This window comes from Rhagoletis pomonella, unplaced genomic scaffold (genome assembly GCF_013731165.1).
Source record: "Rhagoletis pomonella isolate Grant_MI unplaced genomic scaffold, Rhpom_1.0 Rhpom_scaffold_00008, whole genome shotgun sequence".
Taxonomy (NCBI): Eukaryota; Metazoa; Arthropoda; class Insecta; order Diptera; family Tephritidae; genus Rhagoletis; species Rhagoletis pomonella.
This window is the reverse complement of record NW_023458562.1, coordinates 42,695,256-42,715,806: the sequence shown is the minus strand read 5'-3', so window position 1 is coordinate 42,715,806 and position 20,551 is coordinate 42,695,256.

Genomic DNA, 20,551 nt, shown 5'->3' with positions numbered 1-20,551 from the left:
ACCGCAGAGGTGAGTGTCTCCTAGAGTACATCTTAAGTGAGGAACTAAGCATCCACAATGTTGGCCAAACACCGACATTTGTAACGAGGGCTAGAGAGGAGGTACTAGACATCACGCTTAGCAACAGACTGGCTAGCCCTCTGGTCACCCAGTGGGGGGTCTCATCGGAGCCCTCACTGTCAGACCATAGGATTATCCAGTTTGCACTGGGAGTAGAGGTCATAACTAGGCAGGCAAACAGGAACCCCAGGAAAACTGACTGGACAAAGTACAGCGAGACTTTAGAGTCAAACCTAACTGGAATTAAGTCCAGGAACAGGTACACTAACTGCATGAGCCTAGAGAGCACCGTCAATGAGTTAAATGGCGCCATTGTAGATGCCTTTCACTCAAGCTGCCCGGAGACAAAACCAGGAGGGAAGGCGCAGCCCAACTGGTGGTCTCGGAAGTTATCGGTGCTCAGAAAGGAGGCACGCAAGCTATTTAATAGAGCAAAGCGCACAGGGCGCTGGGATGAGTATTCAGCAAGTCTAACTAACTACAGTAAAGAAATCAGGAGGGCTAAACGCGACAGTTTCAGGAAGTTCTGTGAGGGCATCTCATCGACTCCTTCAGCTGCCAGGCTACACAAGGCCTTGGCAAGGGACCATACAGATACCAGACTAGCAATCCAGCTAGCCAATGGCACGTACTCAGGCAACGAAGAGGAAAGGGCACTTGCCCTGCTTTCGGCCCATTTCCCGGATGCCACTCCCACTTCGGGAGAGACACCGTGCCGACGGACCAGGCCGTCCCCGGTGGACTGGAAGCTGGCTAGGAGTCTATTTACCCACCGATCAGTCTGTTGGGCGTTGGACTCCTTTGACCGGTATAAATCCCCGGGGGTGGATGGCATCAGTCCAGTGCTGCTGATGCAGGGCAAGGAGCTCCTACTTCCACACCTCGTGAACATCATGAGGGCTAGCCTAGCGCTCGCTCACATCCCCGAGGCGTGGCAAAGGGCTCGGGTCATTTTTATCCCGAAGATAGGTAAGAGAGATTATTCTCTAGCTAAGTCCTTCAGGCCGATAAGCCTTACCTCCTTCCTGCTTAAGGCGATGGAGAAGGTGATCGACCATGAAATCAGGAACAGCACCCTTAAACAGGTGCCTTTACACCCCGACCAACATGCCTACAGAGTGGGCAGGTCTACGGACACCGCACTGTACACCCTATCTACGGAAGTACTAGATGCATTTGAGTGTGGGGAAACAGTACTCTGTGCCTTCATCGACATTGAGGGGGCGTTTGATAACACCTCTCATATCAGTGTCGACCGGGCACTCGAAAAACGCAGTGTGCAGGCAACGATCCGCAGGTGGATAGCCAGGCTACTAAATTCAAGAATCGCTGAAACCGATATCGGGGACAGCGTGGTACAGTTAAAAACTACGAAAGGTTGCCCGCAGGGAGGAGTCTTATCCCCTCTCCTGTGGAGCCTAGTTGTGGACGAACTTCTACGGATTCTCACGGACAATGGCATCCGCTGCCAAGGCTATGCGGATGACATCGTGATTATCGCCAGAGGAAAGTTCGTGAGCACTCTATGTGACATAGTGCAAAGGGGACTAAACCTGGCAAGAGGCTGGTGCGCGGACATGGGCCTCAGCATCAACCCCTCTAAAACGGTTATTGTCCCTTTCACTAGAAGAAGAACGCTTCCAGGCATGAGGAACATTTCTTTGAATGGGGTCGCCATCAACGTCGCCACCGAAGTCAAATATCTAGGACTAACCCTGGATTCTAAACTTCTGTGGAAGGCACATGTTGACGCGGTCACTTCCAAAGCTACGAGGGCACTAATGGTATGCAAACGCCTGGCAGGAAAGACCTGGGGCTGCAGTCCCAGGATTCTGAGATGGATGTATACCATGATAGTTAGACCAATAGTCACCTATGGAGCAGTGGCTTGGGCCTCGAGAACCACCCTCACCACGGTGAGGCAAACCCTCACCAAGCTTCAACGGCTGGCATGTGTATGCATCACGGGGGCAATGCGCACATGTCCGACGGCAGCGCTGGAGGTGATTCTCGAGCTCGAGCCGCTGTACCTTACCATAGAACAGGTTGCAAAGCGAACTCTACTAAATTTCGCGAGGGAAGGCTTTGGCAGGGGCAGAACTATATCATTAAGGAACAGAGACAAGCTAGGCTCCCAAGTTCCGCTAGCTTTACTCCCCAGAGACGACAGGCCTAAGGTGGTTAACTTTGACAGGAATTTCAAAATAGAGCTTTGCACCAAGGCGACCTGGAGCTCCTCTCTCATGGAGAGGCTGATCCAATCGAGCTCGCTGCAATGGTACACAGACGGCTCGAAGACTCCGGAAGGCATTGGGGCTGGCGTCTACGGGCCGAGGCTGCAGCTCTCGGTACCTATGGGGGCGTACCCGAGTATCTTCCAGGCGGAGGTCTATGCCATCAGTCTGTGTGCAGAGATTAACCTACGGAGAAATTACCGTAATGAGAGAATCTTAATATTGAGCGACAGCCAGGCGGCACTCAAGGCCCTCTCAGCATTTGAGGTCAAGTCATCCTTGGTTCTTGAGTGCATAGATAGGCTCAACAGCCTGGCAGTGCACAACAAAATCCAATTAACTTGGGTACCAGGACACATAGGAGTTGCGGGCAACGAAGAAGCGGACCGACTAGCTAGACTGGCGGCCGCCTCGTCGCCTATAGGGCCTGAGCCCTTCCTAGCGATTGGACCCAGTACAATCAAGGAAGAGCTCAGGAAAGAAAGGAACACACAAAGGAATCAACACTGGCGCAACACTACAGGTTTACGTCAAGCAAAACAACTACTGGGAGGCTACAACCTCACGAGGTACAGGGCAGTTATTAATCTATCCAAGGGAAAACTAAGGATCATAACAGGTTTTCTGACGGGTCACTGTAGACTGAGAGGCCATCTGCACAAGCTAGGGATTTGGTCCAACGACCTATGTCGTTTCTGCGACGTGACCGAGGAGACTCCCGTGCACCTGCTTAGCGAATGCGTGGCGGTCGCGAGAAGACGGGAGAGGTACCTGGGCCACTACTGGCCAAGTAACGAAGCAATACAATCGCTAATCCCTGGGGATCTCCTCAAATTTTTGGGCTCTCTAGGATTAGATGAGGTACTGTAAATGGTTGAGGGCACAATAGACCTGCTGGTCGCAGTGCATGCCTCCATTAATTATCTATCTATCTAAGTATGTTCGACCTTTTTTTTTTTTTGAAAGAGAAGCAAATGAGCAGCACTTTCCACTCGCATTTTATTATACATACTCAATTTTAATGAGTTACAAAACTGCAAACTAAATTTTTTTCTAAAGATTCTAATTAAAAAGTTTGAAATTCTTGCGAAACATAGCAGAATTAATTTTTATAGTTTTTTGCACAAAGTTGGAAATTTGGTATTATATGGTTTTTATTAGGAGCTTTACTTTCATAAAATAAATAATAAACATTAAATTAACTAAGGAAAATAGCCAAAACTTACTAAACCGCGAGTCTTAATTTCTATTTTGGCCACTGTATGTATTCCACGATTAAAAGTAAAAAATTAACCAATTTTTATTACATCTTGAAATTGCGTAGCATTTATTCCTCTTTATCAGGAAAATATGCCAATTCAGCTTTTCTAACGATTTTTTTTTTTTATTGCATCCAAAGTGCATTAAAATTGTATATTATTAACATTATATTATTCAAAGTTTTAAATTATAATATGTTCATTAATTTAATTTTTATTAATGCTGCGTGGCAGACTAAAAATGTTATGAACTAAATCACACAATTCTCCAAAGGCCGCTTCACCAAATGCATTTTTAATCAAACTTACTTGATCCCAAAAACGTTCTATATTGGTACAGTTTTTGAAGTTACCTTCACTCAGCCTCAATTTGCGAAATTGAAATTCAATTATGTCTCCATCATGTACCAATGCAGGAAATTGGTCGAGTAGAGTACTGATACATCAGTATAAAAAAGAACTTTATGTGGTGTAATAATTTCAAGATGTTTAATATCTTTTCGACTGAAATCGAATATTATTTTCATGTGCTATATGCCATGATTAAACTTTTGCTCTTTTTCCAGCCACATTAATGTTGGTCACCGAGTAGTTGAAATTAACACCGAATACGGTACAAATACAGGACATTTAAAGAAATACAGAACATTTGGCGCGCCGTATAAAATAAATGAATTACCAGGACAATGGGTCAAAAAAGAGGACTTTCCCGTATAATGCAGGACGAATGGTCACCGTAAATATGAGTGTTTTTACTCTATACAAAATAATTTATGCAACCTCACATGCGCGGTTTTGCATTATTTTGATAAGCGGTTTTGTACTTTAAACGACGATATATGTGTACTCGTATATACTTATATAAAAAGATGTGGTTATTCCAACGTTGGTAAATCATGCTGTTGAAATCAATTTCGAATTCACTTATTTTGCTTTTTATACATACCTACAGAGCTCGACTACAGTTAATCGGTTAGCAATATTGGAGTAGTCGCAAGCTGTCGACTATTCGATTAACCGTTCACTTTAGATTATTCGGTTGACCGTTTATATTCCGTTATTCGAATATTTTAAGTATTCAATAAATATATCAATAGCATTGTAAGTAATAGATTTGCGCTTACACATATATCAGTGTTTGGCCGAACTTCTGCTCCGATTTGTCGTATGCGCCTTAATGTTGTACTTTTACGAGAAGCTGTTTTTCATGGCTGAAATACACTCGGAGGTTTGCCATTGCCTGCTGAGAGGCGACTGCTGTTAAGAAAAACCTTTTTTCTATATTTTTTTTTGTATGTTGCTTTGACCATGGCTTGAACCCAGGTCTGTGGTAGCCGCCAGTGGAAGTGCGCACTGCTAACCACTACATCACGTAGCCTTGTTATCAGGGAGGTGAACCGAATGAAAAATTTGGTCGGTTCGGTTCAGCGGTTCGAACCGTTTTTGCACTTTTGGATTGGTTCGTCAAAGCGGTTTTTTGGACTTTGAACCGGGGTTTCGGTTCGGTTCAACGGTTCGGAAATCAAAAAAAAATATAAAAAATAACGCGCAAGTTTAAGTATCAAGTGTCAAGTTCAACAACGCGCAAGGATAAGTGTCAAGTGTCTGTTAAATGAGATGGGTTGGCATTACATTGGATATTGCCACATGGTAAACAAACATGGTATGTATTACCATATTTAACAAAAAGAAAGAAGGGGGTAAATTTATCTATTGAAAATTGGTTGAAATGAACCTTTAAACCTTTATAAAAGTGGTTCGGTTTTCGGTTCGGATCAAACATTTGTGGAATATTTCGGTTCGGTTAATGGTTCAGTTAGTTTATAGAAAAAAGCGGTTTTCTGGTTCAAACCCGGTTCGGTTCAAAACCGGTTCACGTCCCTGCTTGTTATAATATTAGAGCAAACTTTGTTTTTATTGTTAATGCGAAATAGTTTAAAGACATTGGCAAAAGCAATACCTTTCTCTCATTTTCCCGATTTTTCTTATGGATTTTTCGTAAATGGTTGTTAAGAGGAGGCGTGGAGGAGTCGTGGCATAAAACTCCACTAAATATAGAACATGTTACGTCCAAATCGTCTTATGATTTTTGGAAAAAATCGCAAACACAGTACCTTTTTTGCGCGCTCTTTGTATTTTAATTTATGTATGTATGTATATATGTTTATTATTATATTTATTTCAGTTTTTTCTAAGGCGGGCGACTATTGGAATACCATTAACCGACTTATAAGTACGCGAACGGTTACGAATCGAATAATCGGTTAACCGAATACTCGAATAGTCGGATAATTTTACGATCCCTACTACAAACATACATTCATATGTATATCTAGAACCGAGAATGTTTATTACATCGCTTATATTTCCTGCAGGGTTAAGTGTAAAATTGAGTATTAAAATAGTTGTGAGTGTGAATATGCAACACGTTTCACGACTTTGCTTCATAATTTACACCCTCACGCTCGTGCTCGAAGTTTTTTTTTTAATTTGTACGAATGAAAAACCTATTTGAATTGAGAGTTATGAGATTATGTGGGGAGGCGATCGGTATAAAGCTGCGCGTGTTCAATATGGCCGTGTCAATTGTGACAAGTGAATGATGTAAATTCAAGTAAAATGTCAACAATGCAATAATACTAACCTATTTTACAGCATGTCTGTCTATTCTAGCGATTTGGTAACGTGTAAAAAGAACTTATGGAAATATAAAATTCGCTAATAAAAGTCGTACGTATTTATTCGAATATACATATACACTCGCATTTATATTATCTATGCCCTATAGGGAACTCAACTAATTATAAACGGACTATAAGTTAACTTTTTTTCAACTAGGGGTGACTACGCCTCAACTACTGTTGCTTTCAACTGACTACTTTTACATGATGATGTCGCAAAAAAATTCAGCTTGTTTTCAGATAACTACAAACCGGTTATTAATAAGTTCACTTGTAGTGTGCCAATTAATATAATGTTTTTGGTACTCTCGGCTTTTATTCTTATTTTAGGTTAACTATTACCTGCATGATAACTATTTAGTTAGCATGTATTAAGACCCCCCTATTAACATACATACATACATAGGCAACATATAACAATATATATACATACTATGTATATTTTCAGCTATATCGTAAATAAAATAAACTAAATCGATATTTTCTCGCTTTCAGTAAAAACACAATGACAATAAAAGTACAAAATTGTTTTCAATTTTTTGTTTTTGAACACAAGTTTTATTTTCGAAAGTGATAATTGTGAACAAATTTGACATATCGATTGCTGAGTGGAAGATCGACCTACCTGCCGATTCAAAAACGCCCTATCCCATCACATTTTCAATACATTTTGAAGTAAGATATGGCGGTTTTGAACCGAATTCTGAGATATGGCGTTCTTCAACCAAATTCTGAAATAGGGTGTTTTTCAATAAAATTCTGAAATAGGGCGTTTTTGAAAAGTTGTTTGAGGTAGGGCATTTTCGAACTGTCTGCCGAAATAGGTCGATCTTCCACTCAGCAGTCGATATACACTCGTATTTATATTATCTATGTTAATAAAAATTTATTTTTGAATTTGCTCAAATTTATTAAAATCACAACTTTTACCATTTATGTAATTATAATAGATTGCCACTTATACGACTTTCATAATTCGCACACCAATTCCCTTCGAATTCGTCATACAAATTTTTGAGAGCGAATTACCTCATTTGTTGATAATTCAGATCCAATTACCATGCGAATTACGAACAAATCGCTGCCTTTTCTAATTTGTATCGGCAATTTATCAAAACTAGTTCACAAATCAAAATTGTAGTGAAGAAAGAAAACAAAACACAGAGAACTGTCAAATCAAATTAAGAATGTGCCCGTGGGAATGCTGTAATTCGCTATTGTAATTGGGGAAGCGAACAAAGTAATTCAGAGTGCCGTGCGAAATCCGTATTACACAATCGGCCTTATCATAAGTTTCATTTTCACCGAACCGGTTCACTTTTCACTTTTTGCTTCCGTGTATCTACTATGGGCGGATGAAAAATTTTCGGGTGAAACTCCGTTATCCAGCGTGTTACTCAGGTGTACGTGGCGTATAAGTAAGTTTCTCATTTTTCATAAAAAAAAATTTTTGCGTATTTTCATTTGACCACTCATTACTTCTTTATTCGATTTCCTCCATTAGTAACTTGATTTTTTTTTTTGTAACAGAACAGGCTTTAGCACAAATGCAAAAATTTGGCACAAAATCTGCTATTTTTTTTAATTTTTCTTCTGTTTTTTTTTTATTTCTTCATTAAAAAATAAAAACAAACTCTAATGAGTAATTAATTCGACAGAAACCATCAGACCTATCAGAAAGTGATTTGCTTTCATTCGACGTATCTCATTTTAAGATGGTTAAGTTGGTTCGTAAGATATACGTGATTAAGTGAAACCACTTTTTGTTCTAAGCTGAAAAACGGTAAATTGCAAATATCTCGAAAACGAATCCATAGAAAAAAAAATAACTCGATTTTCGGAATCATCGAGTAATTCTACATAGAAATTTTATAGTGATACGTGGCTCGCACACGGCGTTACGGTTTAATTTACCTGCGATATGGAAAATCGCGTTAGCGGTCAGCCAAAACTTTTGAAAACCTATTAAGCATTGTGCTTAGCCTCCTTAGGCACCATTTTGAAAATTTTTGAAAACGGACGTAAACCGCTCCCTCAAAAATACCGTTAACTTTGAGTTTTTGAAAATTTCCGTTTCGATTGATGACTTACTTTTTGTGTTAATCTCGTTGCGTCTAAGGTTACAACTAAAAGTTGTATTTATGTATTGTTTGTCTCTCTGAAGGCAACGTTCAGTAAAAAACCAATGGATTTTTGTACAAAATGATCATACTCATGCACTCGAACATGTATGAATTATTTCATGTTCTTTTAAATAATTGATTTTGCAGAACCATAAGTTTTAAGGAACAAATACTTCTGCTATCAACCTTATTAAAAATACTTGTAAAATAATATTTAAGAACAAAATACAAATACCTTACATAAAACGTATTTAAAATACAATACATTTACTAAAAGTATTTGAATACAAAATATGTATTTTGAAAATAGAAATACATATGAGAATACTTTGAAATCACTTGTATGTATGCATGTATGTGTATTTGGGTCACAAAAAGTGTATAGTAAATATATACATAATATGCATATAGTTTATAATAAACTATAAATAAAAATAAAATAACTAAAAATAAAATTCTGCTCTGGGACTCGAACCTTGCATCTCTCGACTGGTACTCCAGAGCTTTGCTCTGTCGGCATTTTCGATTGGTTGAGCACCGCGAGCAAAATGACATACTTATTCCTTTCACGGCAAGTTAATTTTTACTATGAAAAAAGAAAATAGTACTGAAAACTAAGGAACTGTGTTTTCCTTAAACTCAGCCAAATCGTTTACTCATATTAAGGCAGCCATGTAGCCATGCAGCCATCTCAAGGTAATATTTCCTTAGAATAATATACTTTTTTCCTAGCATCAAGCAATGATTTTTCTGGGTGTCTTTTTATTAAATTTTTAACCGACTTAAAAAAAGGAGGAAGTTATCAATTCGTCGGAATATACACTTTTTTTTATATATTTTACCGCATAACTTTAGACCACGTTAACCTATTTCAATAATTAGTTTTTTAAAGGATGTGGTCCCAAACGAATTTTGTTTAGATCTGATCATTGGATCATGCAGAAATTAAAGGTAATCTTAAATTTTTTATGAGAACTAAAGTCGGTTCTCTTTTTTGCTTAAAAAGTACATGTTAATCAATATTTTATTTTTCTATTTGTGAAACATTGTTCTGGAGCAAAAAAAAATCTAAAATAGTTGCAGATATTTCTCCAAATGATATGAAAATTTCAAACCTATGCCATATAGGGCTGAAATTTGAATAAATTCCTACTACACATCGCTCATTTGCTAAACTAGTGAGGAACTTTTCAGACGACGCGTTTGATGTTTTCAATTTGCTCTCAAAATGTAAAAAAGGGTATGCATATTTGTTTCTCGCCCAAATATTACTCAAAAAATTTCAGTATGAATTTTTTAAAGAATATGAAGCATGATATAACGAGAAATTTTGCATATACATATTGGGCCGAATGCATAAAAACTGAGCCATTTATATTTAAGTAAAAGGTCTACAATTTTAATGAAAGGCAATTGCTTATGCCGATTTCGTTTCTACCGAAAAATGCAACCTTCCCTTTGCCCTCTACGCACAAACACTAAAAAAAGGGCAATAAGAAAGCAAAATTTTTTGTAGAAACGAAAACGCCATTAGTTTTTATGCATTAGCTCGAAAATCCGTCTGTGGTATTGTGACAACATTTTATTACTTGACTCACGAAAAAAATTTACAAATTTAGTATGCATGTATGTATGTACAATGGCATTTCAATTAAGTATTTTTGATTAGTTTAACTATGTATGCGTCGTATTTCTGATACAGCTTGCATTTTTGGGTTTACTCTTTTCAATATCATTTTAAAAATGTTTTCATTAGCTTACGTTTTTATTAGTCAAATTTACATTATATTAAAATGTCAATGGCTCACACATACATACATACGTACACACTCGTACATACATTGGAATTAAAAAAACAAACTATTTAATGATGAAGCAATCTTTTCGAGCCTGAACTCCAAAATGCGATCAACAATCGGCATATTCAAGTTCGTTGCTTCAGTCTTTTATTTCGCTGACACATTTCGCACTTGCACAAAAAACTGGCTAACCTGTACATATTGTACATACATATATGTATGTACATACATATGTGGAATATTTCAATATTATTCGTGCTCTCACATTTTTATTCCCGCCGCCTTGTTCATTACACCCACAGTTAAATGCTCAAATTTATTGAAAGGTAAAAAAGTTTAAGTAAATAAATAAACAAATAAAATTAAAATTCTTGGCACTCGTATGCGTCGAGTCAGGGACCAGTGTACGTAGAGGCGGTCATTCAACGGTGACGTTTACGCCTCACATTGATTTGTTCTCAACGCCTCGTCGTCATCCAGCGCTCCGTACCTTATTAGGTAGCCACAATGTCAAGACAAGGCAGCACCAGCAACACCAACACCAACACGAATAACATGAGATTGTCTACAACCTCATTTGCATCGCTGTCGCTAATGGATACACGCAAATACGTGTTTATATGCATGTATAGTATATACACACATGCACATATGTAAGTATGTAAATATGTATGCATGTATGTATTAGGGCTGATGATTTCACCCGGGTAATGAGCTACCCGGGTACCCGGGTAGCGGGTAAAGCCGTACCCGTGTATTGTACTACCCGGGTGGCCCGGGTACCCGGGCAGTATGGTAAATACCCGGATATCCAGGCACCCGAAAAAATGTGGATAAGTAAAAAGTAAGCGCATTTACGATTATATACCGCAAACGAACGGTCATAGAAAAAACTATAAGAATCTTCCTTACCATATGGGGAAATATTATAATATATATTCGTGTCTAAAGGTAGTAGCAATAATTTAACGATTGTAGAAGTATTAAACTGTAAGGAGCTAAAAAATAATAATAATAATAATTTTGGTTTTATAAAACATGACTAGGTAAGAATGGTACTCATACGCCATGCATGTACTATTAATGATAATAAGTAACTGCTTTACAAAAATCAACACCAGGGTGAGCCGAAATACACAAGCGAAAAATAAAACACAAAAGAAAAAGTCTGGGGAACGTCCTGCTAGAGAACAAGGCGAGAACAAAAGTTTTGAAAACTTTAAGTTAAGAATGAGAGAAAGAAAGAAGAAAGCTGGATCATTTCCACTTCCAAATCGTTTATCATTATGGTGAACTGTCCATTTATGGAACAATTTTTCATTTTCTGTGAAAGAAAAGTTCGTGTCTTAAGTCTTTCGTTAACTTTATTTGCATTATTATCTTTCAGTTCTTTTTTGATTAGCTTTAATATTCAAACATTTCAAAGTCATGGAACGCTATGAGATAGTTCAGAGAAGATTTGTTCCTTTTTCGAGAAAGTTCCTGGGACTTGAGCTCCCAAATTGCTCTTCGAGTGAAAGTTTCTCAGAATTTTGTTCCCGTTTTTTTCTTTGCCAAGACGTTCAGGAGAAATTTGTTAGCATTTTGTTCCCTTAGAATTGTTCCCGAAAGTATTGTCCGCGTTTTGTTCTCTCTTTGAACATTCCACAGAGTTTTGTTCTTATATAATTCCCAATGAGAACGTTCTCGTCAGTTTTGTTCTCATTTTGGTTTTGGTTTCGAAGCATTCTTGGGAACAAAACTGCGAGAACGACATTTATTTACATACATTTTGTTCTCGGTCCCTGTTTTATAATATTAATATTTAATATTCTTTAAAATATACATAAATACATACATATGTAGACATGCATGTATGTATCTGCATTTACAAAAATTAGAAGTCTGAATTTAAGAACAGAAACTAATGTGTTAATTTACTTTTCTTGTCTGCGTCTACTCAGGCTAGCGGATAGGTGTACATGGTCGCGTACATTCTAGACATAAAAAAATGTATCAAAAAAAATGTCTCACTGAAAAAATATTTATCCTCACCAAAAAGATTATACCAGAAGCTTTATGTCGCGTTAACCGGTTTTTTTGGCGTTTTAGAGGCATCAGTATGTATATGTAAATTACCCGGGTACCCGGGCAAATCGGGTAATACCCCGGGTAAAGCTCGGGTAATCGGGTACCCGGGCATTACACGAATTACCCGGGCATCCGACTATCATCAGCCCTAGTATGTATGTACATACATTAGACTACGTCAAAAAAAAAAATACCCCGCAATGCGTCCGGAATAAGACGCAAATGTTAGGGTACAGTAATGATCCTCCTTGAGTCTCTCCTCTCTAGGACAATTGTAAGAGGTCCCACGTCCCATAGGAATTACACGTAAGAAAATTAGTTCTTTTCTTTTGAGGTCAATATCATTTTCTAGGGTCATTGATCCCAGAGAGGGGAGATTCATGGAAGTTCATTACTATACCAAATACTTACTAAAATTTGAGTCTTAGTCCAGTCGTATTGATGGATCTTTTTTATTTGACGTGGTCTAATGTACATATATATATATATATATATATAATTTGTGTTGACAGCTTTAGCATGCATACATATGGACTTGTATTCTGTGCATATAAGATAATATTATATGTATATGTTTAGTTATGAATATCACTAAATCAGTATAACAAGACTGTAAGCTACTATGCCAACAATTAATAATAAAAAATAAAAAAGTCTTGGTAAGCTGCTAACTTGCAAATTGACGTCAACATTGCGCTGACGTTTAACCAACGTGATGATATTCCTACTCTCCGGAGCAAAAACAAAAAATCATTGGCAGTACGCCAACACGCCAGCATGAGAAGAATCGTTAGCGTTTAAAATAAATTTAGCTTACTGCAAGTAAGTATAAGTATTATTTCGATATATATGTAGGTATAAAATGTTAGCAGCGTATCCTCAATTTAGTTGTGCTAATTTTTAAGGAAAAAAGTTAATCATTTTTAACACCTCATAAAGCAAATTTTGACAGTTATCGGCCAGCAAAATTATGCCCCATCCTATTTATTGCACAACATCAACTTTTATGAATGCTTGAGCTCTTGCATATTTGACTCATTGCAACCATCGTTATACCCCGTCATCTTGCTGCCATCAGAGTCTCAACACAATTAAATTATTTTTAAATTGGTTTCGATTGCGTTCGTGCACCCTCACTCACAAACATAACAGCTTTCAACAGAGTGGGTACATTAAATATTCCCAAAAACATATACCTTAAGACTGATTTTGTTGATCATCCTTTTGTAAAAATCAGCATTGTATTAAGCAAACAAAGCCCTAAGCTATTGCCGACACTTTAATCGCTTTGACTCATACCTTCCATGAGTATGAAATGGTAGTATAACTATGGTCCTATGTGCGTTAGTACCAGAATAAAATGAGATAGACCCATGAAAATGTACACCATGTTCGTCTGTCAGTTTGAACGCAATCAAGTCTCTCCGTTTTCGTAATATCCTACTGAAATTTGGTAAGCGGTTGTATTTTTACAATGTATTAACCATTTGTCCGTAACGGGAAAATCTAACCCCTATAGCATATGGCTCCCATACAACTGATTGTTCAGATATTGGAATTTTACTTAAAATTTTCTTCATTGTCATTAAATAGTCATACAAAGTCTACTGAGAAAATCGTCAAGATCGGTGCTCTATAGCCTAGTATGTATATCTCCTATACCACTGATTCAAGCAGCTAAAACTTTTAAATTTTGGACCTATTTGCTTACCGATCATATAAGGTCCACTTTAAAGATCATTTAGATATGTTCCATACCACCGATTGTTCAGGTGTGAGTTTGTTCATATAACTCCTTTGCCTATGTATAAGGTATAAACTTTGTTTAGTTCGCAAAAAAACTAAATTGAAATGCAATAATCGGTTGAGGTAAAATTTTTTATATTTCATGGAACGTATAAAGGCCACGCTGTCCTTACTTGTTGAGTTCTCACATCGATTAGAAAACACGAATAACCGCATCATCCACTTAACGCGATGACCAAATCGGTTAGTTTTCTTTATACAATCCATTTCATATTTCAATTATTAATATGTACTAGGAGTGCCGGTTACTGTCGAACTTCGACCATTCTTTTAGTTTTTTAAGACCCTTGAAGAGGTTTTCTAACTGAGCACGTCGTTACATATTTTACACAAAATTATTTACCGGAAAATCTCCTTCACTAAAATTTAAAATCCCTTAACTTAACAAAGTTCGATATCTCGACTAATTTCGATAAATTTCAGTAACTGTGAGTTTCTAGGATAACTCCAAAATGTATATATGGCTAATTTTAATAGCTCTATATTTCTCTGGAAGCACGATAAAATTCGATAAGCAACGATAACTTGATAAACTTATATAACCTTGAAATTTCGATAACTCGATATATTTTGAAAATTTCAAAAAGTCCGATTCGATAAACTGACAATTTTCAGTAAATTAATAAATACCGGTAATTCGATAAGTCCAAAAAACTCGATGCATTACGGTAACTCGATAAATTTCGTTAACTCCATAAATACTGATAATGCAATTAATATCGATAACTTGATGGATTTTATTAACTTGACAAATTTCGCTAATCCCATATATACTTATAGATGGATAACTACCCGTAAATTTCGCCATCTAATTTTCTGTGTCTATAAATTGGCACTGATCAATTTGAATAATTCCAAACGTTGCGATAACTTAATAAACATGGATAACTCCACAAATTTATTTATTAAATTGGTCTTCATCTTTTTTTATCTTTTGTGTGATGACGTGATAAGATATTATATGATGTGATGTCAGGTAATGCGATGCGGTGTGATGTGATAGGATTCGCTGTCATATCATGCGATGTCTTGCCATATGACGTCATATCATGTGATGCTATGTTATGTGATGTCATTTCATATGATGTCATTCCATTTGATGTCATATAATCGCATATCATGTTATCATATTATGTGATGTCATATCATGTGATGTGACATCATAGTATGTGATGTGATATAATATTATTTGATGTTATATCTTGATGTAATGTCATGTGGTGACATATCATATCATGTGATTAAATGTGATGTGATCACATGTCATGTGCCGATTATTATATCGATAACACTGTCGATAAATATACCGATAACAATAACGATAAACATATCGATAAATATAACGAATGCAAAATCGATTATTATTTTTGCATATTCGTCTTCACCTTTACCTTAAAATGTTTCAGTATTAATTAAATTATTTAGATGTATAATAAATTTGAATCATTATTCATTTCATTTCAGTAAACTGCACAAATGAATATGGTTTCATCGGGTGCGTTATAAAGGCACAGGCATAAACACGTAAAAGAAACACATATACAGTATGTGTTTAGCCAAATCGTTTTTTTTATAATAATGCGGTTCGTGCGTAAGTAATATTTACCTATGTCACAACCAGCTCAAAATGTTTATAAAAACATCAAAAGCTTTCAAAAATGCTAACATTTTTTCTGAATTGAAGGCATAGAGGAAATGTGTTTACTAATTCAGAGTCAGCGGAATAAATTCTTGTTTAGCGGCTAATTTCATCTTAGGGGAGGTAAAACTGAAGTTTATCTTTTCTGACTCATTTGAGAATTTTTAAGCCAAATCAGTGCCGGGATAAGTCAACTTCAAATTGAAATAGGATTTTGGGAGGCATCACAAAAATCGAGAATAAGTTTCAGCTTTGAATACTTTCATTTTCCCTTTCGAAAGCATATTCAACAAGCTGGCTCATTTTCCATGTGGTATCAATCAAATCGAAAACACCAATAAGTAAAACATGTTTTATATACTTTTGGAAAGGTTTCCCATAAAAAAGCTTTTTTAGTTTTTCTCTGGGTAAGTTTCACTCAACATTTGTGGTACATTTCATTACGACTTAAAAGCATCTTAGAATGTATGCCGTTAAACTATTTTTTTTCTATCGTCCCCAACTTTAGCAAAGTGGGCAGAGTAAATCAAGGAAAACTTATATTTTTTTATACTGAAAAGTGTTTTTAGGTTATGCTAACAGATACAGTGAAAACCAATAATCACCAATATGCACAATACATATTTGAAAAAAATAAAAAAATCGGACTGGTTTACTTTTCTGTGAATTCGACCATATGAACATTTTTGTAAGGTTTTCGACATTATAGTCTGCTACAAAGATATGCAGCTCAAATTTTATGCTCAAATAGTGTAATGTACATCACCTAACGTAAAATTATTGATTTAAAACATCGTCGCACTGAGAGAAAAATCAACCAAAAATAGGTTAATATTACCAAATTCAAACTTGAAAAGGAATCAACGTGATGTTTGGTGAATATCAACAATGCCTTGGTTGATATTTTCAACAATGACTTGGTAATATTAACCTCAATTTTGTTTACATTAACCAAACATTTGGTTGGCAAATTTTCGTTTGAATACGTTTATGTTCCGCACTTCACAGATGCTTTCCCATAAATCGGAGATACGAAACAAAAATTGTTATTGTCATTATAATATGTTGGCTCTGGCGGGATTAGCAAATAACAGCACAACAAGCATTTCTACACACTCAGCTACACCCGATTTCAGCTTACAGCCCATTCGCTTGGCTTCCTTATCCAACTTGGAAAAGGCAGAAGAGACTTCGCGGGTTTTGTTACCGATGATTTCGATGTCATCGCCATAAGCCAGCAATTGAACGCTCTTGTAGTTAATTGTTCCTGAGCGGTTAAGCTCTGCAGATCTCACATGAAAAGGAGTCGCCCTGTCTGAAACCTCGCTTGGTGGCAAACGGCTGGGAGAGGTTTTTCCCAATTCTGACGGAGCTGGTGGTATTGCTCAACGTAATTTTACACAGCCGTATTAGTTTGCCGGGCTATAGCTGCCCCACATAGCGCGCGTTGCACCCGATCGCAGCGTGGCCCTGTAGGCAGTATCTTTTTTCTCTGAAGCTTCCTGACACTCCTCATCGTCCCAGTTGTTCTTTCGGGCTTGATGAAATGCGACTACTTTTTCGGCCGCGGTACTTAATGAGCGGGAAATGTAGTTCCACTGCTCGCATATGTCAGTTTGTTGAAGAGTACTCTCTGAGAGCAGGTGTGAGAGCCGAGTAGCGAAAACTCTGGCTGTCTGTTGTGATTGCAGTTTTTCGACGTTAAGCTTTCCTTGCATATTTGGGCACACATTTTTTGCTGCACAGAGGCGGGTGCGTATCTTGGCTGCAACAAGATAGTGGACCCAGTCGATGTTTGGGCCTCGGATGTACGTACGTCTTAAACACTGGAAGCATGCCTTCCGTCTATCACAAGCCACGTACCTTGATGAATCTTCTTATGCTTGAACCTAGTACGGCATACTACCATGTTTCGGGCCCCGGCGAAGTCCATCAGCCTTAGTCCGTTGTCGTACGTTTCGTCGTGAAGGCTGAATTTTGCGACAGTGTTTCCAAAGATCCCTTCCTTGCCCACCCTGGCATTAAAGTCGCCAAACACGATTTTGATATCGTGGCGGTGGCAGCGCGCTCCAAGCGCTCATAAAATAGACCCTTGGATGCCTCATTTTTCTCTTCCGTCAAGGCGCAGATGAGCGAGATGTCGAAGAATCTCGCTTTGATGCAGATTATGGATAGGCGCTCGTCCACTGGGGTGAACGACAGTACTCGGCGACGGAGTCTCTCACCCACCACAAATCCAACACAGAATTTGCGCTCCTTTACATGGCAGCTGTAATAGACGTCGCAAGGCCCCAGACATTGCTCGCCTTGTTCCATCCAACGCATTTCTTGGATGGCTTGATGTAAGCTTTTGTTCTTACGAGGACATCAACCAGCCGGGCAGAGGCTCCTTCTCATTACGGGTCCGGACATTCCAGATGCATGCCCTCAAATCGTAATCCTTTAAACGTTCGCAGTGGTCGTCATCATAAGGGGGATCTCATCCGAGGCTGTACATTTCGCTTCTTCTCTGGAAGGAGTTTTTACATGGCGGTTCCTAAACCCAGCGCACAACCATCTGTTGGGACGGGGAAATACACGTTAAATATAGCGAGCCGCTTGCTACAAGACAGACACCCGCTTGCAGCCGCACCTACTGGTGAACAGACGCTGCAGACTTCAGTAAGTCCTTAAACCGAATAAGTCGGAGTGGCACCACCGAAGCTCCCTCTCTTTCTGCGGTGACCCAAGGCTCCACTCGGGGTGGTTACCACATCTCGCACATGGGTTTCTCACGTTGCCCAGATTGTGCGAACGAGGACGCAAGAGTCGGGATTGAGTACAGCCGTGCAACTGTAACTGCATATCCAGCACAACTACTATACTCTATTGCACGCTCCACACGTTTGTTAGTTTTATAAAAAAAAAAAAATATAATCATTTTTGGTTCAGTTTCTCATGGAACCTCCCATTTATCATTTCTGTCGATTGGACTGTTTGGGAATAAACTTTTTAAGAGTTTTCAAAGATATAAGAAGTGTAAAAAGTGTAGAATTCGACATTTGAATGTATAAATTTTGAGAGCTCAGTAAAATTAATATTTCCTTTTTGCAATCTGATGATTTGCGCCCATTTTTACTATACAAACATTGCAAAAAAAAATAATCAATATAAATTCCCTCTTGAAAACGATTATGTTTTAATTAATGTGTGTGTTTCTAGATACTATGACCATTTTTCTCTTTCCACATGCTGGAAAATGAATATGGCTTACAAAAGTATTCTTGTCAACTCTGAGTTTCTTATATTTTTCTGGTTCAACTCCATCTGTTGTTGGTTTCTGTGTGGGCTGAAATTGCTGGTGATGTCATTTCTAATGTCGACAGTTAGCAAATGCGAAAAAAATATTACAGATGTTTGTTTAAACTAATGCGAACGAACTTATAATTATAAGCATTCGTAAATCATTTAACATGTATACATATAAGAGCAATATTTCTGAAAAAGCTTGAAGTCATAACACCATCGATAAGGCATGCTGATTTTTATTTTTTGTCTCTGCCTTTGTTACATTTCATTTTCATTATCATGTCTTGTACTGCTCGACACATGAATACCTTTTATACAAAATAGGAACGCTACGAAAACTCCATAGAAATTGAGCAGCCGGAAGCACAGGAAATTTCACTGCCCCAATCTGTAAACAACCATTAATGAGGTCAAATAGCAACAAATCAAGCAATATTTTTTGGCAAATCGAACATCAAATGGATGTTTACCAGATTGTTTTCATGTGTACATGGGTATAAAAAATCGTTTAGCGCCGAAAATAATTTACATTAAAAATATTTGTTGCCAAAGATAGAAACTGATGCGGTCTTTGAAAAAAGAAACTGCAATGATGTCAATAATATTAAAACTAATGATGAAAATGGTGAGAAGCAAAAATGCAATGATGTTTAGTAAAGAGAAAATTGAAAAAAGTAAGTCAAAATAATCAATCACAGCGTTTACGATCGGCAAAAACCTACCAACTTGTAAAGGGAGCTAAAAAGTAAAGTATAAGAAATGTTTGATTGCTGAAGCAGCAAAGAAATGAGACATCTAAGTTGACTACAGCTTAATAATGGCAAATGGATATGTTGGTGTATATACATAAAAGAGCGCAACTTATAAATTTATACTTTATACCATATGGATTTATATAAGTTCCCACGAGTTGTGCCGCTACAAGTAAAATGCGCCCACTACCTCAATCATTATTGCAATTTGAAGACACATAAATATATTAGCAATTTTGATTCATTATGTATTTATAAGCAGAGAACGAATTTTGTGAAAGGTGATTTACCTTTTTTTGCTTTCTCTTCACTATTTGACTTCTTTTACGTTTTTATATCTTTCATGACTTTCATAACTTTGGTCCGATGTTTCTAAGTACCAGAGGAAAAGAGCTATGTCAATGAAAAAGAATGCCAAAATTATCAGAACGTCAAGCTGAGTCGATTTAGCCATGTCCGTCTGTCTGTCCGACTTATATTTGTTAAACGGGTGTTTTTTTATAACGTATCAACCATTTGTCGGAACTAGCACAAGCGGACCACTAAAAAATATAACTCCCATGATTTTTCAGATATGAGGTTTTGCGTTATAACTTATCCGTTTGTCGAGTTATTATTAACAGTGTGAAAATATGTAACCAAAATCATTATAGTCTATATGCTATGAGGTAATTCGTGAGCTATTTACTAATAAATCGTCCAAGACCTACCGAAAAATCGTCAAGATCTATGTTCTATAAGATATATCTTCCACATAACTGATTATTCAGATATTGCACGTTTAATAATATACAACTAGTATCGCCCCGTTGTCGAAATTCGACCACTTCACTTTTTTCA